The 27,449-nt window shown below is 58.1% G+C and overlaps 1 pseudogene; it reads right to left on the bottom strand.

Moving 5' to 3' along the window:
* Positions 1-452: 452 nt before the first annotated feature.
* On the bottom strand, positions 453-20,226 carry LOC130017648 (CAP-Gly domain-containing linker protein 1-like; annotated as a pseudogene).
* Between the last annotated feature and the right edge of the window lie 7,223 nt (positions 20,227-27,449).

Here is a 27,449-nt window from a genome sequence, read left to right on the forward strand (position 1 = left end):
ACCACCCACACCTGCCACAGTGGCTCCGGCCCCGCTGGCCGCCGGTTCATCCTGCGGGGACTCACGTCTGAGCCGCTCAGCAGCAAGACTGACACCCAGAAACAGCCCAGGGCTCCCAAGAGCCTCCATTCCTCACACAGAATAAAAATGACATGAGCGGACAGCTAAGCAGGCCTGGGTGGAAAGCGTGGGGGGGGGGGGGAAGGAGAGGAGATGTGAGCAGTGAGCACAGGTGTGGGAATGGGAGAAAGGTAAACCCTGAGTGAGGTGGGAAGAGAGAACACCTGCCCGGCACCAGGCACCCTCGAGTCCAGGCTGCCCTGCACCGGGCACACTGCTGGTGGCACAGGGCACCCCCGAGACCCAAGTGAGCAGACTCAGGGCAACCGCTCAAAGTCCCCCCGGAAGACAATGCTTTGCTTTACAACTTAGTGCCTCTCTCATGCCTTCCCTTACGTCTTGAAGAGCCACAGTGCAATCTTCCGTGAGAACTCCCCCCGGAAATGAACATACTGTCCTTTCTTGGTTTTATTCACAGCTTATGCCTTGTCCTAGAGGTCAGCAGGCACGTGGTGACGAGCTGTCCCTGCGCCCGCAGCAAACAGCCCGTGACACACGGGTTCCGTGGGGATCCACCGCTCCTTGTGCCGACGAAGAGCAATCCTCTTAACCGCTAAAAGGGGGTGCCCGGGGCCAACGGGGGTCGGGCCTGCTCCACTTTACCGTAAAAGAGTGCAGCGTCTTGAGCTCTCTGATCTTGAAGGTGAGCCTGATCTTGTCCTTCCTCAGTATGCGGTTCTCCTTCTGGGCCTCCAGGAGGTTGGCCGAGACGTGGCTGCTGGTCTGGGCCAGCCGACTGACCTCCTTCTGGAGGAGGAAGTAACTGCCGGCCAGCTGCTCCTTCTCCCGCAGGATCTCGGCCACCTTCTGTTGTGACCGCGCCTTCTCCTCCAGCAGGTCCAGGTGCTCGGCCTGCAGCCCCTGGGCACGCGCCCGCAGCTCCTCCGCCTCCTGCTCCAGCAGCCCCAGGCGGCCTCGCAGCTGGCTGGCCTCGTGGGCGGCCGCCTGGGTCTCCTTGGCGCGGGCCTCCCGCTCCTGCGCCAGGGCCTGCTGTGCTGCGAGCCTGTCCTCCGCCAGCCGCCGGCACTCCTCCTGCCGCTCGGCGTCAAGCGCCTCCTTGGCCTGCAGCACGCTGGCGTGTGTCTTCTCCAGGCTGCGGGCTGCGTCCCTGGCCTCCTGCAGCGCCGCCTCGAGGGCGCCCTGGCTGGCCGCCAGCCCCTGGAGCTCCTGCTGCAGCGCCTCCAGCTCGGCCTTGTGCACGGTCTTGGTGGCCTCGTCCAGCTGTGTGCGCAGGCAGCTGGCCTCGGTGCCCAGCAGCTCCTTGGCCTGCAGCGCCGCCTCCAGGCTGGCGCCCAGCTTCTCCTGCTCCTGGCGCAGCAGGTCCTTCTCGAGCTGCAGCTCCTTGTTCCTCTGAGCCAGGCCGTCACGCTCCAGCTTCAGGGCCACGCACAGGCTGTCGAGCTCCAACTGCTTCTCGAGGGCCGACTCTTTCTCGGCCGTGAGCTCCTCGATCTCTTGCACCAGCGACTTCTGATCCCAAGCCAGCTCATGATAGGAGCACTGCAGCTTCTGGATGATGTTGTCCTTGTCCTTGGCCAGGGATAGGTTCTCCAGAACCAGCTTCTTGACATGCTCCTCCAGCTGGCCCCTCTCCTCCAGGCCCTTCTTACACTCAGCCACCAGGCTGCTCTTGCTCATCTGCAGCTCCTCCACCAGGGCCTGCAGCCCCACCTTGGCGACCTGCAGGGCGTCGTTCTCCGCGCCCACCCTCTGGAGCTCCTCCTGCACCGCCCTGGCTTCTTCCAGCACTTTCTCTTTCTCCACCTCGAGGGCTTCTCGGCCGAGCTGCTCCTCCTGCCAGAGCTTCTCTGCGGCCCGCCTGGCCTCGATGACCTTCTCCTTGTCGCAGCGTATGGCTTGGTTCAACAGCCAGAGTTTCCTCTGCTCTTCCCACAGCGAAGAGTTTTTGGCCTCCGCTTCCTTCAACTTCAATAGCAATGACTCTCTCTCTGACTTCAGAGAGAGCTTCTCCTTCGCCAGCAATTGATTCTCTGACCTCAGGGCCCTGAGATCCTCCGACATCAGCTCAATTTCCTCTGATGTTATTAGGTAAGTTAATGACTACAGAAACAAAAGCGGGGAAGAACGGAAACAAGAATGAGATCAAGCAGGCACAAGCAAGCCAAGCACTTAATGTGGCCTAAACACCAGAAATGAAAATGGCAGAGGAGTCTTACCTGCACACGCGTGCATACGTGCATGCACACACAAACACACAAACACGTGCGCGCACACAAACGCACACACACGCACACACACACACACACTCGCAGGATGGAGAGGCTCAAACACAGTTAACTTCACAGGGTCAACATATCTACCTGCCTATTTTGTGGATGGGGGCCCCACACCTGGTGGTGTTCGGGTCTCGCTCAGGGTTCTGTGCTCAGGGATCACTGCTGGCAGGGCCGGAGGACCATACGGGATGCTGGGGATCAACCCGAGTTGGCCAAGTACAAGGCAGCACTACCCATTCTACTATCAGCCATTTTATTTTTGAAATGCCGTCTGAAATTATTCCTGACAGCTCCCCGGAAGTTTTAAGTACAGTTGGATCTTGACATTGGGGCATAAGATTTTTCCCCCCACTTCAATTATTCCATTACAAAATCCATCACTCTGTCATAGAAGGGATGCATTAAAAAACTAGTTTCCAGTACAATTCAAAGAACTACAAAAAGTATTTTGTTGTTGAACTTTGTGCAGGAGGGGAAGGGAAAAGCAACCATTGCTTGCAAAACGATTTTCACAGGGACAAACAGAGGCAGGAAATGGACTTAGTCCCAAAAGTTTTACACTTTATAGAAAATCCAGACTAATCCACCAAGCTTTGGAGACTGAAGCCAACAGGTTTTGCTTGCCAAACACAGTAACAACAAGTCTCAAAATGGAGACATTAGTGGGCCCGCTCGAGCAAATCGATGAACAATGGGAGGGCAGTGTTTGCAGAAATTTGGGAGGGGCCCAGGGGCTCCAGGAGGAGTGGCCGCACACGGGCCAGAGTCTCCCTCACCTGCTCTCCCTGCCCGTCAGCAACGGGTTGTGCGTCTTCGTTTCTGAGTCTCAATGCACACCATAGTTTAACCGCCATGTACTTTCCAGAACTTTCTGCAGCAAGGGCTATCTTCTCTGTCCAGCTCAGCAGCCATGAGCCGCAGCAGGCTACTGGCGTGCGCTGCGCTGGGCAGCTGACCGCTGACGGTCAGGTTACTGGAATGGGACTGACCTGAGCATGCACACGAGGCTGCTGGCCACAGAACTGGGCCGTGCAGGTGGTCCAGAGAGGAGACGTAGCCCTGGCTCTGGTGCGTGGTGGAAAGAGGCCGGGCACCAACACACACGCGGGCCATGGCCGCCGCTCAGCAGCCCTGGTTTCCTCTGATGTAAGCTCGGTTCCGTTTTCTTTCCACTGGCTTATAGATATGTATACACACACATATACATACAAGCACATATATGTATAGGCATACACATATATGTATAAACTATACATGGGACCAAGTGTGTAAAACTGAAAATGTATCAAAATATGTACATATGAATTAAAATACACTTATTATATGGATATAAAGATGTACACATATGTACATGTTATGTATGTACACACATATATGTGTGTGTACATTATTTTCCTTCTTGTTTTGGGGTTCACACCCGGCAGAGGTCACGGCTTCCTCCTGGGTGCTTGGGGGACCATGGGGGATGCTGGGGATCCCCCGGTGGGTCACGTGCACAGCAAGTGCCCTCTCACTGCACTAGTTCCAGCCGCTTTATTTCTCCCCACTGAGCTTCGAACCTTAACATTTCTTTGATACATGAAAAAATGCCTTTGAGCAGTCAAGTGAAAACACGAAGGCCTGAACTTACTGAGCAAGCTAAAAACAAAACAGACAACCCAAGCTGGGGTCCCTGGGCTTCTATGTGCTCTGCCGGGCGCCCCGGGAGCAACCCCCTTCTGGCTCTCACAGGCGCCGACGGACGGAGGAAGTGTCTGAGGCTGCAGGCCGAGGCCCCCAACAGAGCCCGACCCCGAGACGGCGGCCCTGCGCCCACACACCTTGGCCTTGTCGGCTTGCGTCTTCAGCTCGGCCACCTCCCGCAGCAGGCTCCCGTTCTCCGCCTGCACCGCCTGCAGCTTCTCCTCCGCCTGCAGCAGCAGCTTCTGCAGGGCCTGCAGCGCCTCCTCGTGCTGCGCCTGGCTCTCCGTGGTGGACTTGGCGTGCTCGGCCTGCAGAGCCTGGGACTGGCTGCGGCTCACGTCCACCTTCTCCCCCTGCGGGGAGCCGGGGGCCACCATCAGCTGTGGGCCCCCTGCCTGCCCCCAGCACACACGCGCGCACACACACACACAACGCATACAATGCACACAAACACACAAACACACAAACATACCCGCACACACACGGCGACTCTGCTCACCAGCACATACACACACACAATGTGAGCCTCAGAGGCGATAGGGCCGAGCTCGCCTGAGGAGGCTTCGCTTTGCCCTCAGCAATGTAAAGATCAGCGTCCGACTCCCCTGGTACTCACCAAACTCCGAAGCTCTTTCTCCAAAGCCTCCTTCACTCGACTGACTTCGTTCAAGTTCTCCTGAAGACTACGAAGCGCTAGCTCCTTCCCCTGCAGCTCCTCGGCCAGGCTCTCGGCCTACCAGAGAGACAAGGATGGAGTGAATGGACCAAGGGGACGAACAGGAACAGGAAGGGGAAAACAAAACAGAAAGCACGTATGAGAAGCCCATGACCCAACACAACCCCGAAAAACAGAGGCGTGAGGTGAGTGCGATTGCCTGAAGTTCTCAAAGCCAAGGCCTTGGCGCCGTCAGTTCTGGTGATGACTGTCTAGTGGTTACTGAAAACAGCTCAAACAGAGGCGTTTTCTAGACCTACATTTGGAGTGACCAGAAAATAAGAAAGCCTATGAGAAAGACTGACTTTCCAGGGGCGGGGAGACGGCACAAAGGGCTGGAGTACACACCAGGCCCGAGTTGGAACTGCAGCACCACTGGGCGAGCCTGAGATCGGTCCACAAGCTGAAAGACCCACTACTGCTGGGCGGGAGGACCCCAGAGCCGAGAGCATGGCTTGGCGAGGAAGAAGGACGTAAGCAAGGGAGGAGGGAGGCTAAGGATACGAAGGAGGGAGGGAGGAAACAGGGAAGAAAGGGAAAGGGAGGGAAGGGAGGGAAGAAAATGTTATCTTTTTTTTTTTTTTGGCCCGCTTGAGCTAATTGGTGAACAAAGGGAGGACAGTGACAATGACAGTGACCCTATGGGATGCTGGAGATCGAACTCACGTAGGCCGTGTGCAAGGCAAATGCCCTTCCCACTGTACTATCACTCTGGCCCCCAAGATTTACTTTCTTGTAGTTTCTTGTCTGTGACTTTAAAAGTTTGAGGGGTTTCAATATGAAATTTAAATTGAAGAACCTCTAATCCACTAGACAGCAGAACGTGACGTTTGTTACATCTTGATGCGAACAAGTGGTTCAACTATGCCCTGCTGTGTCCTAGGAATTGATTCTGTTTGTTTCTGGAATGTCAGCTAAGGAGTCCTGAGTCCTGAGAGGAACTCCCGGGGGTCTCTGGGTCCTTCTGTTATGTCTGTCAGTCCTGTCTACAAATCCCACAGCCCTTCCATCTTGGCCAACAGAGAAGTTTCTTCAACAAAGCGCACAGCGCCATGGGGGTCGGTGGGGGGCGGCTGGGAGGGTGCGTCCTGCCACCACAATCCTATAGGAGTTAAAGGGCATTTTTCCAAGGGGCTCCTGGGTGAGAACTGCAGCTTCCTTGGCTTGGCCCAGATCTCACTGTCTTGTCCTTCCCCAGGGTCAGGGCTACCATGAGAGTCCATGTCCGTGGCCAGCAGGAGGCCATGCTGGAAGGCGGACTTGGCCCAAGCACCCCTTAGAGGCTGAAAGGGATGAAATCTCTGCAGGGCTGGGCAGGGGCTTGTGCTGCAGGCAGGGAGGGGCCGGCAATGAGAAATACCAAGATGGGCCACGTCACCAGCCCTGAGGGAGCTCAGAGGCTCAGAGGCATTGAGCACCAGCTGGAAACTGAGGCGCCTCGGGGAGAGGTTGGCAAAGCCAGTCACACGAGCAGGTGGTCAGCAAGGTCAGGGAAAGAACCCTGCGGCCAGACTCGAGCCCAAGGGTCTGGGCGGACTCGGCGAGTACGCAGGGGGCCCAAGGGGGGGGGGGCAGAGGTTTGCTTTGGGGGCTCCTATCTTGTTTTCTCACTGGCCTTGTGAAGAGTTCTCAGTTTCAGAAAGACCCCAGACGGGCCCAATTAGCCGGGGCCAAGGCTTGCACGGCATCTGGGTGCTGGGGACCAATGACAGTCCCAGAATCGTGCCGACACGTTCTCAGTCCCATCAGAGGGAACCGCACGGGACGTGACCGGGAGACCTGTCAGCACCAAGCCGGAACACGGCGGCGAGCAGACAGACACACAGCATGCAGGGAGCGAGCGTGGAAGTGGGCGAGGGCACCCGGGTACCAACCTGCCACTCTCGGCCCGCTTTGCATTCTCTAACTCCTGAATCTGCTGCTCAGCCACCTGGAGCTGCTGCCTGAGCTTCTCCATTCCCAATTGACCTCGGAACTGGCCTTTCGGAGCCCATCGAGCTGCAAGAGCTTCTGCTGGGTGGCCTCCAGCTGCGCCGTGGCGTCGGCCAGGGCCTGGGCTTGCTGCCTACACATGGCCCGCAACCCCTCCAGGTGCGTTACCTTCGTCTCGGCCTCCTGCAGCTTGTTCAGGGCGTCCTCCATCTCCACCAGGTGCTGGTCCTCGGTCTGGTCGAGCTTGGCCCGCGCGGCCTCCAGGCTGTTCTTCTGCTCCTGGGCTGTCCTGACCAGCCGCGACCTGAGCGTCTGCAGCTCAAAGGCGTGCGCTGCACGCTCAGCCACCTGCTGGGCCTTCGAGTTCTCTACCTCCTGCTGGTACTCGAACTGCAGCCTCTCCATCTGCATCTTGAGCTCGGCCAGCTCGGCCGCCTCGGCGCCCACGCCCCGGCTCACGGACGCCTTCGGCTCGCCCATGGCCTGTTGGTGCGGGGCGATGGCCGTCTCCAGCTTGGACTTCCACGGGGCGATCACGTCCGTGTTTTCCTCGTTGGCATGGTCCAGCTTAGTTCTCAGCCCCTCGTTCTCCTTGGCGAGCTTCTCGGAGGCCGCCTGCAGGGCCTTCACCTCCTTCTGGTGGGAAAACAAAATTTCCATGAACTTAAAACAGGAAGGAAAAGAAGCAGAAATAGAAATTATTCTTTTGCAAACTGACTGTTTGCTTTTTCTTGTTTTAAGGAATACCTTCCAATAAACTGGGGTTCTAAAGGATTTGATTTGTGCTGCTCGACTGAAAATCAAAGCTGAGGCAAAGGCGTAGACCCAACTGTCAGAACGAGAGGAAAACGCTCATCAACAGCAGCCTCCGGCCCCAAGGAGCAGAGGTGCCTCCGCCGGGCCCTGCCAGGTGCATGACCCCTGGTATCCCTGTCTGATTCTGAGTCTCCAGCAGAAGTGGTCCCGGCGGGGTCGGCCAGGCCACCCCGCATCCTTGCCTGCACCCTGCAAGCCTCTGGGACCTGCCCGGGCTTTACCTCCAGGTCGCCTTTGGTGATGGACTCCTCTTCGACTCGGAACTGGAGGTCCTCCACTTTCCTGTGGGGGAGAGGGAGAGTTGTGAGGGGCGTCACTGCTGCCCCCCATGAGGGCCACCATCCTCTAGATGCGCGCCTGACCCAGCCCCCGCCTCCACACACAGGAGGGCTGAGAGAGTCAGCGAGGGCCAGAGCGAGAGTACAGCGGGCAGGGCATTTGTCTTGGCACGTGGCCGTCCCGGGTTCAATTCCCAGCATCCCATTATGGTCCCCTGGGCAATGCCAGGAGTAATTCCTGAGTGCCGAGGCAGGGAGCATCGCTGGATTGACCCAAAAAGAAAAAAAAAAAAGTCAGCGAGTCCCCTCGGCTGCGAGCACTGGGTAGGACCCGCAGGCTACAGGAGGAAGCTCTGTCGAGCCAACGCCAGGCGCAGTGCCATATCAGCCTTTTCTGCCTCGCAGCTAACAGAGGTGGTTAGAGACTGACCAGGTGCGCGTGCCAGTCCCTCCCAGCCAGCGCCTGTCCCCGCATCGGGACAACAACTGAGCCCCTGGGGGAGAAGCAGCAAATGACTCGGGGCCAGGGCGGGGGGGCAGGAGGGGCTCCCAGGGGACGTGGCGAGTTCGGCATGTGGAGCTGAGGGGCTGAGCCGGGCACTGGCAGTGCCCACACTGCCGGGAGCCCATCTGAGAAGACGGTCTTGGCCGGCACCCCGTGTCCGTCTGTCTACAGCCTGGCCTGAGACCTGCCTGTCTGCTGCCGTGCCCCATGGGTGCTGCGGGTTTCCTCCCGCCCAGGACTTAACCCCAGGGACTCCCACAGGGCCCCACTGGGATACGACAGTTCCCGGCCAGCCAGCACAGGTCTCCTGAACACCAGGCCACGTGGACACAGCAGGGAGGGCCGGGGGTGGCTGGGCTCCAGTGAGCTCCCCCCATCCCCCCCAATGAGGCCACTCTCAGGACTGGGCACCCGCTAGTTTGTGGTTCTCACAGCCCTGGAAGGCCAGGAGCACCCCACCCGAGGCAGCCCCCCAGCTCCTGGCACGGCCTCACCTCTTCTCCTCCTCCAGCTGGTTCAGCAGCTCCACCTTCTCCCAGTCGGTCGCTTCCAGCATGGCCCGCAGCTCGTCCATCTTGGCCTCCAGCTCCAGGACGTGCTGTGGAGGCAACTGCGCGTGAGTGTCCTCGCCCACCCCCGACAGCCCTCTGTGGGCTGGCACCGCCACCTGCCACCGCGGCATGCTGAACACGTCTCCCACCTAAGCCGCAGCGTTTCTGGAAGGCCGGGGGGGAACCACACCACGAAAGCACCAGCGGGGATAACTCGGCGCTCCCTGAACCCCCACGGGGTGAGCAGAAGGTGCATGCGATCAAACCACGCGCCGGATGCCACCGCAACGACGGCAGACGGGGACCCACGGCCTCTCCCTGCACCGCCTGCACCAAGGTCGCGCCCAGCATTTGCCGCAAGCGTCTCTTGGCCCCGGCACTGCCGTCTGCACAGACGTCACCTGGTCGTGCCCGTCCCAGCCAGGGCCAGCTCCTGCTCTATCTCCCCCACATGGCTCGTGGCCTTGGCCACCTCCACCCGCTCCAGGTCTCGCTCGGCCAGCAGCTGCTCAATGTGCTGCTGCTTCTCCTTCAGCACCTCCTGGAGGGCGGTTGTGCTGGAGATCTTGCAGGCATAGCGAGAGGAGGTTTCTGGCAACTGCAAAGGAAAAAGAGACGTGAAGGGGGTGGGGGTGGCGGACGCGGGCATGCACACGGCTATCCTCAGCAAAGCAGATGGAGCAGCGCTGCATCCGTGCATATGGGCCAGCGACTCTCAGCAGAAGCGTCTTGAAACCTTCCCGAAGGTCCTTGGACGGGACCTGGGCTCCACTGACCTCGGGCCTCGTGGGAATCCAGAGACTCTTCTGCAGAGCCGGAGGCAGCCCCCTCCACAGCCCGCTCTGGCCTGAGCTTCCTTAAGGCTGAGCCCTTGGCATGAGCTTGAGGCCGGCTCCAGCATCTTCAGCCTTGCAGGTCCGTCAGGGTCTCCCAGGGCAGCCTGGCCCTTCTCTCTTCCTCTTCCTTCCAGCTCACCTCGCTCTCCCCAGCACCCGCCCCAGGCCTGAATAGCAGTAACCAGAGACTCTTGTCTCTGGGAATGGCCCCGTGCCCCTGAGGGTCACTGGGTGTGACCCCATAAAAGACCCCTGTGCCATCTGCCTTCGAAAGGGGGGATGAGAGGCTAGAATGGTAAAGTTGCGGGGAAGGCGCTGGCCTTGCACGCCGCTGCCCGAACTGGATCCCAGGTACCCACCCCATAGGGTCCCGAGCCCACCAGGAGTGACTCCTGAGTGCAGAGCCCGGAGTAAGTCCTGAGCATTGCTGGGGTGTGGCCCAAAATCCAGGAAAAAAAGGAACAAGTGGTGGGTGAGCATGTGTGAAGGCTCACGCCCAGCGAGCAGGACAGCAAGGGCAGCTCAGGGGAAGACCAAGCACAAAGGGAAGGAGAGAAGAGGCAAAGACAGTGAGGAGGGGAGGGGAGTGGGCTGGAGGGCCGCGGGGACCGGGGGTCCTGTCCGTTCTGTCCTGGGCTCGTGGTCACTCATGGTCGCTCTGCAGACCAGTTTCCTTGCGGCACAACGGCCCCTGCAGGCGGGGACACAGCGGGACCTGGTCTTCATTCTTCAGGCACACGGTGGCGGGCGCTGGGGCGGGGGTGGCCGAGGACGTCTGCTCCTTCTGCCCGGCCACGCCTGACCCATCGCCCTGCTCTTGCCGCTTCCCTGCATCATCTGAGCTGCTGCCAATTGCCTGCTGACTGACAGGCCCAGCAGGGCCCAGGCTGTCCACTGCTGCTTTGCCTGCTGCGAACTCTCGAGCTACCTGGTTCTGTCCGGGGAGCGGGTCATCCTTGCCTCTGCGTAAGGATCTGGCCGTGACTCCCCAATACACTTAAAGTATATTGGTCAGATTAAATGCTCTCCCCAGGGCCAAAGAGATTTCTTTTTTGGGGGATGGAAGGTGCTTTCAGAGGTTCAAGATCCAGCACTGTCAGGAGTGACCCCAAGAGCAGAGAGCCAGGAATAAGCCCTGAGCACCCCTGAGTGTGGCCCCAAAACCAAATAATAAATAAATAAAATTTCTAGGAGCACACGAGCTCTCGGGCCCAGCCATGTGCAGTGCTGCCGGGAACTGCAGTCAACTCTGATTTCAAGGGGTGGCTGGGAAGAGCTTGACAGCCTTGGGGGTCTCCACCAAGACCTGGGCTCAAACCCCCTCCACCGGGAGCAGCCCCCAAGCACCACGCCTGGAGTCCCTGAGCACTGCCAGGTGAGCCCCAAAACCAAAGAGCAAAAGTAAACTAGGAAAGGTGGGCGGCGGTGTTCCCCGAGCCTCCTGGCCTGAGCGGGTGGGGCCGGCTGGACGCACGCGCTTCCTGGGCCCGAGACAGCTCCCTGAGGAAACGAGCACGGGAGCGAACGGCTTCTTTCAGCCAACCGTGGAGACGAGACTGCGAGGTTCAGGCGCCGGAGCAGGGAGAAAGCAGCACCCCTGGTATGGGGGGAGGCGGTGCTGAGGGGCTGGGCAAGGTCGGGGCCACGAGCTGAACTCAGGATGTTGATGCCAAAGCCTCTGCCCTGCGCATGGTGTGTGAGGCCCCAGGCTCCATGCCAGCAAGGCCGGACCCTCTGTGGGAGCCTGGTACCTCAGAAGAGCAACTCAGCCAACACGCGAACCGGGAGGCTCCCCCAGGGCACGCACGGACCTGTGTGCATGTATGTATGCGTGCACGTACGTTCCTGTGGGCATGTCTACACACAGCTGTGTGCGTGCGCGCGTTCTGTCTATGCAGGTACGTGCCTGTGTGTATACACCCATCAGCCTGTGTATATACGGTATGCACTACGTGTACATGTATGAGTGCCTGTGTGTGTGTGAACGCTTGTGTGTGCACGTATGGAATTACGTTGTGGAGGTATACTTCCATGAAGCCACACAGACTCATTCTATAATCCTGTCATATGTGCTAACGGTGATGTGCAGTGTAGGAGTGAGCTCCACCCTGCGTAAAGATATGCAAGGCAGGGGCCAAAGAGCTGGAGAGCGAAGCCCCAGCGCTGCCCAGGCTCAATCCCGGAGGCCCGCCAGGAATAATCCCGAGCACAGAGGCGGGAGAAAGCCCTGGGCTCTGCCAGGTGTGACCCCAGAACAGAACAAAACAAGACAGCGGGGGGAGGCTGGAGATACGGCTCAGGCGTGGGGCTCTTGCTCGGATGTGGGAGGCCCCGGCTCAACCCCAGCACTGCAAACGGCCCCTTCAAGCACTGCAGGGTGTGGCCCACAGTCAAGCAGAAAAAGAAAACCGAATTCCACAAACGGGCTGGCTCGCGAGGGAAGGCGAGGGGCTTCTGAGTCTGCTCCCCTCCTGAATGGCGAGGCGAGGGGAAGGAGGAGTCGGACGTGAGGATGGAGGCAGGGCAGAGAAACCTGGTGGTGGTCAAGCAAGACAGGACTGGCCCCAGGCCTGTGCCCACGGCGCGCGGCCTCCTGGCTCCCGTTCCCGTGTCACCTGTTTTGTATCTTCCGTTGCACACACACTCACTCCCTCCTCTTCCGCATCGAGGGTCAATGCAGGGAGCAGAGGGGGCGGCAGGAAGCGCAGCCCCCAGCAAAGCCAGCCCCCCGGGACACGTCTCCATCGTGGGCCCGTTTCCCTGTGGACAATATCTCAGGACACCCTTGCACAGTCGGACACACTTTAGTGTTTAGGACTCAGAGAGACGTGAGGGGAGAAGCCACGAGGCCCCAGCTTTGACTTGCGGCCCCGCAATGGACAGAAGTCAAGGCCCCTCTGTGTCGACAGGGGTGCAGAGGGACAGGAGGGAGCAGGGAGGGACGGAGAGAGCAAACAAGCAACGCCAAGCGCCAAGCGTTCCCCAGAGTCCCTGGGTCCTGCTCTGACCCTCCGACGCCCCCTTCAGCTTCCCCACTTCATCGCTACGGCAGCCTGGGGCCGGAGACGAGCCCTGAGCACCGGAGGAAAGGCCCATCCCTGCTCCTGTCACCGGTGGTGGCTGGGAAGCCACTCGCCTGCCCCCCGGAGCTGCCCAGCCCACCCGGTCCTGTTCCGCCTCTCGCCCCTGGGGCCTGGGAGTCTGTGGGGGCCTGAGTATCGCACAGGGCGGGGAGGGGGCTGCTTACTAGTCCCGTGTGGCTGGGCCTGCTGCTCACGGATGAGGCCACGGAGCTCACGGAGCTGAGCGAGGAGGCCGACGGGCGGCGCTTCAGGCTGGCGGGGGTGGTGGCCATCACACGCCTCGCGGGGGCCGCCTTGGCCTTGGCCGGCGTCGTGGAGGGGAAGCCGATCTTGGTGACTTTGTGAATGGGAGCAAACAAGCCGTACTTGGGCTGACACTGGAAGTACCTGCGGACAACGAGGAGGGGGGGACAAAAGACACCTTTGGCAAGAGAGACAGGCGCCGACCGCGGAGTCCACTGAGTCCCACAGTCTCACACCCCCACAAACTAACACGCTCCCACAGCCCCACACTCCCACACAGTCACACCCCAACCAACTCTCCCACACTCTCACACCAACAAACACACTCACACCCCAACCAAGACTCCCACATTTCCACAGCCCCACACTCACATACACTCACTCCCCAACAAACACACACACTCACACACCCCAACCAACACTCCCACACACTCACGCCAACCAACACACACTCACACTCACACCCCAACCAAGACTCCCACATTTCCACAGCCCCACACTCACACACACTCACACCCCAACAAACACTCCCACACTCTCACACTCCCACTCACCCCAACAAACACACTCGCACCCCAACCAACACTCCCACATTTCCACAGCCCCACACTCACATACACTCACTCCCCAACAAACACTCCCAGACTCACCCGAAGAAACACACACACTCACATCGCAACCAACACTCCCACACTCTCACACTTCCACCAAAACAAACACTCACATTCACACCCAAACCAACACTCCCACACTCCCACAAACTCAAACCCCAACACACACACACACTCACACCCCAACAAACACTCCCACATGCTCACAGCCGCCCCACACTCGCACACACTCACTCCCCTAGAAACACCCATTCACACACAACCAACACTCCCACACACTCACACCCCAACCAACACACACTCACACCCCAACAAACACTCCCAGACTCACCCCAAGGAACACACACACTGACATCGCAAACAATACTCCCACACTCTCACACTTCCACCCCAACAAATACACACACTCACACCCCAACAAACACTCCCACATTTCCAGAGCCCCACACTCACACACACTCACTCCCCAACAAACACTCATACCCTCCCACAGCCCCACACTCACACATACTCAAACCCCAACTAACACACACTTACACCCCAACCAACACTCCCAAACACTCTCACCCCAATAAACACTCCCACACTCACCCCAAGAAACACACACACTCACACCCCAACCAACACTCCCACACTCTCACACTCCCACCCCAACATACACACACTCAGAGCACAACAAACACACCCACATTTCCACAGCCCCAAACTCACACACACTCACTCCCCAACAAGCACTCATACCCTCCCACAGCCCCACACTCACACACTCACACCCCAACTAACACACACACTCACACCCCAACCGATATTCCCACACTCCTACACACTCACACCCCAACCAACACTCCCACAGCCCCACACTCACACACTCACATCCCAACTAACACACACACTCACACCCCAACCGATATTCCCACACTCCTACACACTCACACACCAACCAACACTCCCACAGCCCCACACTCACACACTCACACCCCAACTAACACACACACTCACACCCCAACCGATATTCCCACACTCCCACACACTCACACCCCAACCAACACTCCCACACTCCCAACGTCCCACACTCACACTCACACTCACACCCCAACAAAAACACACTTACACTCAAACCCCAACAAACACTCCCACACTCCCACAGCCCCAGTCACACACACACACACCCAACCAACACTTGCACGCTCTCAAACCAACAATGACATGCTCTCATTCCCTCACAAACATGCTCACACCCCCAACAACACTCACATGCTCATGCCCTCACCAACATTCACAGCCCCACACTCACACGCTCACATACACACACCCTCCTACATACATATCCACACTCCGAAGCACACACATTCATACATTCACACACACACTCCCTCGCACGCCTCCCACCCCCACCGCGCAAACCAAGGGCGATTCCAAGCAGCCTCCCCGGCATCTGAAGGGCGACAGCAGGCCCGGGGGTTCCTGCGGGCAAGCACAGCTGCATGTGGGAGCCCCAGGCTGTCCCCACATCCCTGCAGGGTCCCCGAGTGCCACCGGAAGTGGCCCCGCCTAAGAACCAAGTGAAGTGGCCTGCAGTCTCCTCAGCGCCTCCCGGGCACCGTGCATTGCCCCAGGCTGTCTGGGGGGGGCAGGAGGACCCACCTCGTTCCGGCCACGGCGCCATCGTTCTTGCCCAGCGGCTTGTCCAGCTCCACGCCGCACCAATCCCCCTTGGCGAAGTTCGTCTCCCCGAGGAAGCGCACCACACCGGCCTCCACGCCTCCCACCTGCCAGAGGGACGCGGGTCAGGCACTCTGGACTGCGCAAAGCGCCCCCACCCCCGCGAAGGAACATTCTGGCTTCAGAGTAGGGATTTCCGGAAGAAACCCCAAAGGTCAAGGTGCCATTTCCCCCTGCAACCCCTACAGGGTGAGCAGACGCTGCTGCTCAGTGTCCATGCAAGGCAGCGGCGTTCACGCCCACTCGCTTACACCGGTGGCCTGGCTGACCACACCCCTGGGAATCTCTGACCCAGGCCAGCCACCTGGTGTGGCGAGGGGGTCGCTGCCCCGTGGGTGTGGGAGCAGAGCCGTGGCAACCCCACCGCTGGAGAACAATTAAGCCAGAAACCAGCTAGAGGAAAATGACTGTTCTCATATCTTAGCGGAGTTCGATTTTCCAGTTCTCCTTCACTATGCCTTGGCTTGATGCTTGGCCCCCGGGACGCAGAGCAAAACAGAATCACAGCGCTGGACACTGACGGGAATGCTGACAAAAAGGGCCAGAGCACCGGGGGAAGGGCACTGGCTTTGTGTGTGGCCACCCTGGGTTCAATCTTCAGCACCCAAGATGGTCCCCCTAGCCCGCCAAGACTGATTCCTGAGTGCAAAGCCTGAGTGACCCATAAGCACTGCCAGGAGTGGCCCCAAAACCAAAAAGTCAAAACAGAAAGGGGAGAGAGAGAGAGAGAGAGAGAGAGAGAGAGAGAGAGAGAGAGAGAGAGAGAGAGAGAGAGACCTCAACTAATAATGCCTGAGAGCGCGGTTTTCTTTTTTCGGGTCTGGGGCAGGACTGGGTTCACGTGCTCGGGGGTCACTCGCAGCACGAGGGGTAGCAGCGTCACCCAGGACTGTCTCTGTGAGTCCTGAAGTGCCATGTGCAAAGGCCCTGGCACAGCCTCCGTGGCCAGGCGTGGGCCCTGGGCACTGTGAGTGTGACAAGGAATAAAAGAACAAGAGACAGGTGGCTGGGGTGGCGGCCCTGGGCTGAGAAGAGGCTGCAAAGTTCATCGGCGAAGAATTTGGCACAGAACATGCCGTCCCTGACCCGGAAACAGCCTCCTGGAACAGCACAGCTGGAAGCCAGTCACGTCTCTCAAGACCCTGACTTCATATCCTGGAAATATCATCTGCCCAAAACTGCCGCAAGCCTGTCTCCAGAACATTCTGTCAGAGCTCAGCTGGAGAGAAGGGAAGTGATCTCCCAAGGTCAGGAGAACCACCGCACATCAGCCCGGAGAAGCTCTTCACGGTTGGGCTCTGAGACGCCACAGGACGGACAGAGTGACCTCCCGCTCTGAGACACCATAAGACTGACTGTCCCGCTCTGCGACCCCTGCCTACTTGCGAGCACAGACGGGACTTGAGGTCAGAGCTGGGCATTTCCAGTGAGCCCACTGAGGGTCCCTGAGTCTCCAGAGAGAACCAAAGTAGCACAAGCATGGGGGCAGTCTGTCCACTGCCAGTGACAGGGAGTGCCAGGGGCAGGGGACCGCCTTCCACAGGCCTAAGGCTGGAACAGCCGTCTCAGAGCCTCCGAAGGGCTCCTCCGAGGTCAGTCACGTAAACATCGGGGCCAGCTGGCGCAGAACCTGGACTTCCTGTGCGCAGGGAAGAATGGGGCAAAGGGCAGGAGGCCCTTTGGAGAGCCGGGAGGGCGCCAGCCCTGCACGGGAGCTTCGCCTCGGTGCCCCGAGGCCAGCCCCCACTCGCCACGGCCTCCTGACCACGGCTGCGTTAGGCCGTGGAGCGCCAAGCAAACCTTCCTTGAATTAGGAAAAAGACCAAAGAAAGTGTTTGGGTTTTCTTTTTTCCCCCTTCTTCTTTCAGAAAACAGCCATTATGCTGGTTGTGGTCCCCCAAAAAAACCCTCAAAAACTTCATTTTGAAAGGCGTGCTCGAGCTGAGGTATGGAGCGATGGAACAGCACAGCGGGCAGGGCGTTGGCCTTGCACACACCTGCCCGGATGTGGTCCCTGAGCACAGGGCCAGGACTCAGCCCTGAGCACCACCACCAATAAATGAATAACTGATCAGAGTTATTCACCGCAGAGCCAGTGGCAGTGTCCCCGCTCCCTTGTTCCAACGACACTGGTGTCCCTATGTCCGGGTGTGGACGGTTGTGAATGCAAGTTAAAAAAAAAAAGTCTTTTTTCTTCTTTGGGTCTTTGGGTCACACCTGGCGATGCTGAGGGGTGAGTCGTGGCTCTGCATTCAGGAATCATTCCTGCGATGCTTAGGGGACCCTATGGGATACCGGGGAACCCAGTTTGCTGAGTGCAAGGCAAACGCCCTCTCTGCTGTACTACTGCTCCAGCCCCCCAAACAGTCTTTAAACCGTGAGTCTCCTCCAGCTCCAATTCCCTCCCCGTGTTACTCTTTGGCCATCCCTGAACCCTGACCGTGACCCTCCAGGACCCTCCGAGGGCCACCCTGCGCCTGCACAGCTCTCCTCTCCGGCCTCCACAGCTCTGACACCGGCCTGGCGATGGCCATCCCTGTGGTCCCCGGGAAGCCACTGGCTCCGGGCCAGCCCCCAGTCTGTCTGGTCAGAGCCGCCCGCCTCAGACGTCCCCGAGGTGACTTTTCCCGGCCGCTTCCCACGGGTTCTGAAAGCGTTATTGAGTGCTTCTGCTGGGGAGAACAGTTGTCTACAGCCAAGCGCCTCTGCTTAGGGGAGCTGTGCAGAGGAATGGGCTTGGGGTGGACTGAGGATGCCATGTGCAGGGACCTGGTGACCCCCACCAGAAACTCATCTCACAAAGGGTGCCCCCTCGCCCCCACCGAAGGCCTTCCAGGAGCTGCTCAGAGAAACCCAAGAGCAGGTGCTGAGTCTGAAGATCGAGCAACCAAGACAGCAAAACATACTCCTGAGAATGTTCCGGAGACGGGTCCCTACCCGTGGCCTACCCAGGGTCCATCCCCGACACCCCAGATGGTCCCCTGAGCCCTACCAGATCCCTGAGTTCAGCACCAGGAGGAAGCCCTGAGCATGGCCAGGTGTGGCCCAAACACCAAACCACACACGTCTGGAGAGACGGCTCAGGGCTTGCGCACGGAATGGCCTGGAGCGGCTCGGGGTGAGCCCTGTGACGCCCCAAACACAAACATCACAAACCAGAGCAATGGAACCGATTTCCAACTTTGTTCATTGGTTTGTTTTTTGAGTCACAGTCAGAGTGCTCAGGGCTTACTTCTGGCTTGGTGCTCAGGGATCACTCCGGGATGTGCTTGGGGGACTGTACATGGGACCAAGACTTAAACCCCGGGTCAGAGGCATCCAAAGCACACGGCCTCCCCACGGCATGACCCCTCCACCCTGTTTTGGCTAAACTGGTAAAACTGGCAGCATCCCCGCACGCATCCATCACGCTGGAAAGTGCAGGACCAGGTGTCCTGGCTGCTCGTGCTTCCACCCAAACCGCGAGTCTGGGAAAGCTGATGGACCAGACAGGCGAATGGACACCCACCCGCGACCGCTGCCCTCGGCACTCACCAGCACCCGGTCCCCGAGCTTCAGCTCCTGCTCCCCGTTCTTGAGGGAGCCAGCCTCCGAGAGGTTGGAGATGGACTCGCTGGCCGTCCTGGTCAGGTTGCTGATGTGAGGGGTGGCCGGTGCCTCCTTCGCGGAGGGCTGGGGTGCCTTCGGGGCGGCCGCAGGGGCCGGGGCGGCCGACAGGGGCGGTGTGGCCTGGGCAGCAGGCGCTGGCTGCAGGCCGTTGGTCTCATCGTCGGCCTGCCAGCTCCTGCTCAGCTTGGACGGCCGGATGAAGATGCCCTTCAGCGGCTCGCACTGGAAGTAGCGCACACCCGCCACTGAGCCGTCGTTCTTGCCGATGGGCTCGTCCAAGACGATCCCGGCCCACTGACCAGGGGCAAACTGGGTCTCCCCGAGGAACTGGATGAATCCAGGCTTGTTCCCCTTCACCCAGACTCGTTCCCCGACCTGGAAGTCGTCCACAAACTCCTCCTGCGTCTCCGAGGAGGGGGCGCTGGGGGTTTTCTCCCCAGGCACGGACTTCTCAACGGGAGCAGCCGCTGGAACAGCAGAAAGGGTCAGAAGGGTCAGAAGGGTCAGGAAGGGCCTGTCCAGGTCCAGTTAAAGTGTGGTTGGGGGTGGCCACACCCAGCAGTGCTTGGGACTACTCCCAGCCAATGCCGGGGGCTGCTTGTGGTGAAGCCTGGCCGGGCCCGCCGTGAAGGGGACGTGCCTACCTACTGCAGCATCCCAGGCCACAGTCATATTTGGGCAGCTGAGGGGAAATCTTTGGACACACCCCGTGATGCTACGGACCAAGCCAGGAGAAAGCTCCAACACAGTGTCTTATTTCTGCTGTGTCCACTGGCCCATCTTCTTTTTCTTTTAGGGGGGGAGCACTCCAGCCAGTCCGCAGGGCCTATTTCTGGCTCTGCGCTCAGGGTCACTCATGTGAGGTTGAGGCTGGAGAGTCCCATGGGGTGCCGGTTGCCCTCCCCACTGTACTGTGGCTACGGCCGGCAATGAGGCCCTTTAGTCCAGGTGAGTCCACCTCCCTCAGCCTGTCCCCAAGCCCGGGCGAGGGGGCTAGCAGTTAGGAGGGAGCGTGTTGGTCGCCTCAGCTGTCACCAGTTGCCGTGACACTAAAGTCACAGAACGTGACACTCGTGTGTGAGAGCTGTCCCCAGAGCCATGAACGTGCCTACAGCTCAGGGAGCCCTTCCCGGGCGAGGACTCGGGAGGGGGTTCCCGGGTGGAAATGAGTCTCCCCTGGCCCGGGCTGAGCGCACTTACCGGCCGAGGGCACCTTCAGGGCCCAGCTCCCATGCTTGAGGATCTTGGTGGGGGCCTTCAGCCCGCTGGGCCTCAGCAGACTCATGGTCAGGTGGTCAGACGCTGCCGCGGCCACTACCGGGCCCTGACTGTCGAGCCCACTGTGGGGCCTTCTGAGGCGCACTCGTTCTCAGGGATAAATCTCTGAAGAGCAGAGGAGAGAGTCTGTCTCACGGGAGCGACCACAGCAGCTTCCGGAGCCCAGAGAGCTGCCAGTCTGAGACTCGCCACCCCGAGTGCGACCCCCAGCCTCCCGCACAGCCCCCTGAGCCCACCAAGTGTCATTCCTGCACAAAAACTCAATCCCAAACAGACAAACAAACAACAGCAGATTCAGGGCCAGAGGGCAGAGGGGACAGGTACTTGCCCTGCGGGCAGCTGACCCTCACGCCCTCCCTGGCATCACACCCACCCCCAAACACATTCAGGAGCCAGAAATCGTCCCTGTGCACTGTGAGTGCCACTGACCACCTTCCCGTCCAGACACTGACTAGCCGGGAGGCGACTCAGCAGTGATGGCTGGTCTTGTGTGTGCATGTGTGCGTATGTATGTGTGTGAGAGGCCCGGGGTTACACACAGAAGCTAAGGCAAGCAACAGGCACACTTTTTTCTATGGGCTGAGAAGTGCCAGGGAAAAGGGCCCAGCAAGACTGCGCCAAAGGGGGGCTGGAGAGCGATAGCACAGTGGGTAGGGCGTTTGCCTTGCACGTGGCCGACCCAGGTTCGATTCCCAGCATCCCATATGGTCCCCTGAGCACTGCCAGGACTGATTCCTGAGTGCAGACCCAGGAGTAAATCCTGTGCATCACCAGGTGCGACCCAAAAAGAAAAAAAATTGCGCCAAAGGGGAGCGAAGGAGGTTTTGGCGTTTCCTTCGTTCCTTGTGACGGTGCCCAAGTTTGATAACCACAAGCCAGTATTAACTGCATTTCTTAACCCACAGAACTGAGGCAGACATGTGGATGGGGGAAGCGTCGTCATGGCAATGGAACTCCGAGGAAGTCAACAATAGCTTCATGGCCACCAAAAGACCACCTGAGGGCACGGGACCCAAGGTCTGGTCAAAATTAACCCACATTAGGAGGCCCAGAGCAGGCTGGACCCCCCGAGGGAATAGGAACAAAGGCCAGGAAAGGAATTTCTAAGAGGACCTTGGACCACTCAACTCTACCCCCTTGGCAACCACCCTAGCAACGGACTCTAGGTAGCTAGAAACTCCCACCAGGGGCAGCCTGGGGAAAACCCGAGATTAGCCCCCTTGAACCAAGGGAGGGCGCTCATGTGTGCCCGAGCCCAGGGACTGCTCTTGCCTACGAGGTCGGTCATGTCACGGGCTTCTCCCCTCCTGAGGTGTGGACTTTCGGACCGAACGCAACCAGGCAACCTAACGTGTTCAGTGGCTTTCTGCGCCTCTGGAGAAGCCGCACTCTCTCTCGAGCGTGTTACTCCCTCCCTCATTTCCCCTTCCTAAAAGCCTCCAAATAAAATGTTCCTGCTTCATGCTCATCTCCTGAAATGATTTTCTGCGAGAAGGACAAAGGCCCGGGGGCCTGAGGAGGTCGAGGATCGACTCCCTTTCCCTGAAAAGGGCAACCCCTCACTCCGGCCCGAGACCCTGGGAAGGCCTAGTGGGTGTCGTGTGGCTGGTAGGGCTCGTCGCGCTCATCAGTGCCAGCGCTCCAGCCAGTCCCGGGGGAGTGACATCTTCTCCTCTGCTTCTCATCAGCCCCCCATGAGGGCCCACTGACTTCAGAGTCATTCCGTATTTAATAGAAAAGTCCGCAGGGGGCAGAGAGGCAGGACAGTGGGGAGGGCACTTGCCTTCTATCCAGTTGTCCTGGGCTCGATCTCCGTCAGCACAGGGACGTTAGCCGGCCAGGGTGACCCCTGGGCACAGCCAGGTATGGCCACCCCACCCCACCCCACCCCCACCCCCCAAAAATATATATATAACTACTAAAAAAACTTAAACGAACTACAGATTAAAAACTATCATACACTAAAGAACTGTTAGAGAAAAAAGCCACCCGCACGCGGGCAAAAAGCCCAGAGACTCAGATTCACCTGTGTCACACTGCACTCGCAGCTTAAAGAACTGAGCTCTGCCAAACAGGCTCGTGCCAGTCTCCTACAGAGACTGAAAATGGCACTTGGAGTCTAGAATGTTCCAAGGTAGAATGAGAATTCCGCAAGGAGGAGGGCATCATGGGCCCTTCTTAAAGGGGCAGGCGCCACCCTTCGTGATGCCAGGGTCCGGCTGAGGCTCCGGAGGGCTGCCCTGCAGATGCCAGCACTAGCTGGCCAATGTGCCTCTGGTCCCTGCGGGGCCCAGTTCTGGACTCCTGGGCCCTGAGAAAGTGGTTTCAGAAAACGTTTGACAAATGTTTGGCAGTTACAGATCTCCAACTGAGGTCATTCGGCGTCCCCCGAGTGTGACCTGGACCCAGTGACTGTGCCCAGGGCCCTCCTCAGGAGCTGGGCCATAAAATCTATGGGCGGGCGGGGGCGGGGGTGGAGGGGCAGAGCAACAGGGCAGAGGCCCTGAGCCCGACCCTGATAGCCCTGCTCTCTGTGACCCCAGTGCTGTGAGCAACACCTGCCGCACCGTGGCCAGGGAGTGGCCCAGCCCACTAAGGCCTGAGAGCTGTACAGAGGAGTCTGGCCTGGCCTGCTCGGATGGGAGCACAAGCTGAATGAGTGCGGGTCCCCTCGAGGATGAGTGAGCAGGAACGGGGGAGTGGTGGGGAGGTGGGGAGGGTGGAGTGACCTAACCTGGGGGCTCAGGTCGGGACACTTGGACGGGACACCTGGCCGTGCTCAGGGCCGACTTTGATCCAGTCATCGGGGCTCATGCTGGCAGGACCTGGGGGGGGGGGGTGACGTACAGGGTGGGGTGGGGTCAGCCGCAGGCAAGGCAGGCTCCTTGGCCCTGGGCTACCTTTCCAGTCAAGGATACCTATTTTCTTTCTTTCCTTTTGTTTTATGGGACACCCGGCAGTGCTCAGGGTTACTCCTGGGTCTGCTCTCGGGAATCACTCCTGGCGGTGCTCAGGGGGACCTATGGGGTGAGCCATGCACCAGGCAAGCGCCAAGTCTTGATGCCAAGGTGCCCACGAAACACAGTGTGCAACAAGGGACTCTACAGAGAACGTCAGGGCCAGCAAACGCTACGAGGAAGTCAATCAATTCTGAAAAAAACACAAAAAGATGCAAAAGGAGGGGCTGAAGTGAGAGCACAGTGGGGAGGGTTTTGCCTTGCTCTCGGCTGACCAAGATTCGATCACCAGTCCTGAGCACTGCCAGGAGTAATTCCTGAGCATCCCTGAGTGTGACCCAAAAAGCCAAAAAAAAGAAAAAAACAGCGCGAAAGAAAATGTGTTTGAGCCTCACTGTCTCCCTGAGACTTGAGCACTCAGTGCCGTGTGTGAGCCCAGTAGAGTCTCCGGCCTAAACATGCCCCGACCCCCTCACCCCCATGCTCCTGTGTTTGGACCGTGACCCTAAATCCTGTGATGGGACCACATGTGTCCATGACAAAGACGCTAGCAGGCTCACGCCCCAGAACGTCCCTGCTTCACACAGGCGTGGCACACGGGTCCTGGCCTGCTAGTGGCCGGCAGTGATTTGGCAGGAAGCAGAGGTGTGAGCCTGAACGTGGGTCAAGTACGTTCCTTCAGCCTGGAGGGGAGGAATGTCCGAGAGGGGGTTTTGAGCACTGCCTCACAAGCATGAGGTCCTGAGTCCAAGTCCCAGGGGTCACATGTGCACCTGGCACAAAGCCGGCACAAACCAGGCAGCTCTGCTGTCCCAGCACCACGCAGGAAGGGGGGTGACCCCAGGGGGAGGGCCACCGAGAGAGGAGGGGGACACCACAGAAAGGAGGAGGGAACACAGGGCAGGAGTTGAGGGCTGCAGGGCCGGGAGCACCGGGCAGAGAGCAGCCCTGGGGAGCAGGAGGCCAGGAGGGCGCACCTTGTCACTGGCCACTCGAGGCCGTGTGCAGACCCACGAGGCTGACAGGGCGCCAGCGACGGGGCAACCCCAGCAAGGATTTTTCTTTAAGTTTTGGGCCACGGGGCCAGAACTCTAGTACAGCGGGGAGGGCGTTTGCCTTGCACACAACTGACCTGGCTTCAATCCCGGCATCCCATAGGGACCCCAGAGCACCTCCAGGAGTAAGTCCTGAGTGCAGAGCCAGGAGTGACCCCGGAACATGTCCAGGTGTGACCCAAAATCAAAACAACAGCAGAGCAAGCGGAAGGGCCCGGAAGCTCTGAGCCACGGAAACGCCGAGGTTGGTTGGTGCCCACTCGCCTCCGCCCCCTGCCAGGCCAGGCCGGCCTGGGATCAAGGTGCCCGAGCGTCTCCAGACAGGATCTGCCTCAGCGGCTCGGTGCGTTATCTCAGCCTATCACCCAACTCGACTGGGATTGACTCTGGTTATCTCCTTGACTGGTTATCTTGGGCATCTCAGGGGCCAGCCGCCAATCTCCGTCCTCCCACCTGGCCAGGGCGGGATCAGGTGTCAGCAGCTGGGCCCTGAACACCCCACCTGCCCGTCCAAACGCAAAGCAAGCACAAAGCCAGGCTCGCCCCCAACTCGTAGGACACGACCAAGCTAGGGGCCCCGGAGAGCACTGGGCCCGAGGAAGGGTCCCAGAGATCCCCAAATTTCCCTTGCTCGACGGCCCGGCCCAGCAATCTGCATCAACCACTGGGCCCGAGCTCTCTGCTTTCCTTCTGCTTGCTCAGTGAGACGCAGCACCTCACACCTGTGTTTGGAGGGGAGGAACACCAAACTTTTTTTTTTGGCTTTTTGGATCACACCTGGCGATGCACAAGGGTTATTCCTGGCTCTGCACTCACAGGGGTTACTCCTGGCTCTGCACTCAGGAGACCATATGGATGCTGGGACTCAAACCCGGGATGGCCACGTGAAAGACACACGCCCTACCCACTGTGTATCTCTCCAGCCCCGGAACTCCAAACTTTATATAGAAAACAACGTATTTCACAATGCCTTTTCAGCCATTCTGATTGTTGGGGGGTAAATTCTAAACAATCATGGTGCATCTTTTGTTGAAATAATGAATGCAATCAATGTAGAGGATAGTTAAGGAGAAATCATCTGCCTCACAGGCATTGGGTGGGTGGGAGCTGGGGTATATTGGGGTTCTTGGTGGTGAAAAATGAGCACTGGTGAAGGGTGAAGGGAAAGGTGTTTGATCATTGCATGACCGAGACTTAAATCTGAAAGCTTTGTAACTTTTCCCACGGTGATTCAATAAATAAATAGAAGAAGAAAAAATAAATAAATAAATAAAATTATGAAAAACAAAAAAAAAGTAAGGTGGAGTTCAAGCCCAATTCAATCAGCTAATCAGTGGCTGAATAAATAGCAGTACTCCTACATTAAAAAGAAACAAACAAACAAACAAACAAACGAAAAACACTGTACTTGTGAGGCGAGTGCATCAGCAGCCTGATGGCACCTTCAGACTCCAGATACCCAAAATTGCTGCTGTGCCTTTGGCCAGACCCCAAAAACTTGGGCAAAGTTTACCAAAAAAGTAAATGGCCAAAAGTTAGGTATGTGGGAAACACACCCACAAGCCACCTCCGGCTCAGCTATATCCTTGGAGGCATGGCCTCTCTGGTTCCTGATTGAACTGCTTAACGGCCATGATCCCAGAGACTCAGAAACACATCGCGAAACCCAGTGGCTTTTGGCAGAAAGGCGTCTGGTCCCTGCAGCGCTGGGCCCATGGTTTCATGCCTTGGCCTGTTCCCCCTGGCGGCCAGGTGGCCGCCATCCTCCAGAGGTCACTGGACAGTCAGGCTTGGGCCCTCAGTGACAAAACTTGTTGGGCCTCACAGGATGGGGGTGGAGCCAGTCCTGTCCTCCCCGTCCCAACGAGACCCCAAGTCATCGTCCATGAACAGCCTCTCTGACTCCTGATCAAGCTGCTTAATGACCAGGATGCCAGAGACTCAGGAGCAAATCTCGGAACCCAGCAGGTTTGGGCAGAAATCCCTCCAGATTGAAGTGTTCAAATTTGGAATTTCAAAATCACGTGGCCACTACTGCAGCCACACAACATCATAGGTTATTCATAACCAGCAATAGAAAACAAACTGTCTACTGTTGCCTTTTCAGCAGATCTGAGTGTTGGGGTAAAATCTCAAACAATAATTGTGGGTCTGGTGTCAAAATATCGAATGTGATCAAAGTCGAGAGAAAATAATTTGGAAATCATCTGCCCCACACGTAGGGGGAGGGTGTGGGATGGGGATATACTGGGGTTGTTGGTGGTGGAGAATGGGCACTGGTGAAGGTACGGTTGTTTCATTGTATGACCGAGATTTAGACCCGAAAGCTTTGTAACTGCTCTCATGGTGACTCAATAAATAAAATCATAAAAAATGAAAAAAAAGTAAGGTGGAGTTCATGCACAATTCAATCAGCTAATCAGTGGCTGGATAAATAGCAGTACTCCTAAATAAAAAAAAAAAGAGAGAGAGAGAAATCCAGAAAAACACAGCAAATCTGTACCCCAAGCGCACTCCTCCCCAAACGATCCATTTTCCCCCACCCGAGATAAAGCCGACATGCTATGGGTCACATCCTCCTGCCACTGGCCCCCAAAACGCGACGCTCCCTCCTCCCACCCCGGGGACTGATGGCACAAACTCCATCTTTGTGTCACGCCGTACGTGAGACATTTGTCACTAGAACCTGATGACTCACTTCAGAACCTCAACAGAAGCCACAAAGATGGGGAGCACTGCTCGGGGAGCACCATACAGGGGCTGCTCAGACCTTCTCTGCCTCTGTCCCCCGCCTGCTCTGGGGACGATGCGTAGACAAGTGGCCAGGGGTTGAGAACAGAGGAACCAAGCCTGGAGGAAGTGGGTGCTTGTGTTTTGTTTTCTCTGGAGGCCTCTAACTACGGCTCCTCTTAAGAGACAAAGAAGGCCGCAAATAGGCAAACACTCTGAACTCGGTTAGCACCCAACTCTGATTTAACGCCAAGATCTGCTCTAAACGAACCTTGAAAGGGTAAGCTAAATATCTCTCAGGGAAGCAAATAACCTTAGGGGATTATCTACTCTGGTACTAAAAATGGGGGAAAAAAAGTCTGTTTTGGATTTCTTGAAAATGTCAGTTTGACTCAAAGCTGGGGTTTCCGAAGGCAGTTCTATTTCATCCCGCAGCACAAATGCTTCCTCCCTGCTAGAGCTTTGGCTCACGTCTGTCCAGCGTCTTC

Source organism: Sorex fumeus, unplaced genomic scaffold, assembly GCF_029834395.1.
Source record: "Sorex fumeus unplaced genomic scaffold, SorFum_2.1 ptg000207l, whole genome shotgun sequence".
Taxonomy (NCBI): domain Eukaryota; kingdom Metazoa; phylum Chordata; class Mammalia; order Eulipotyphla; family Soricidae; genus Sorex; species Sorex fumeus.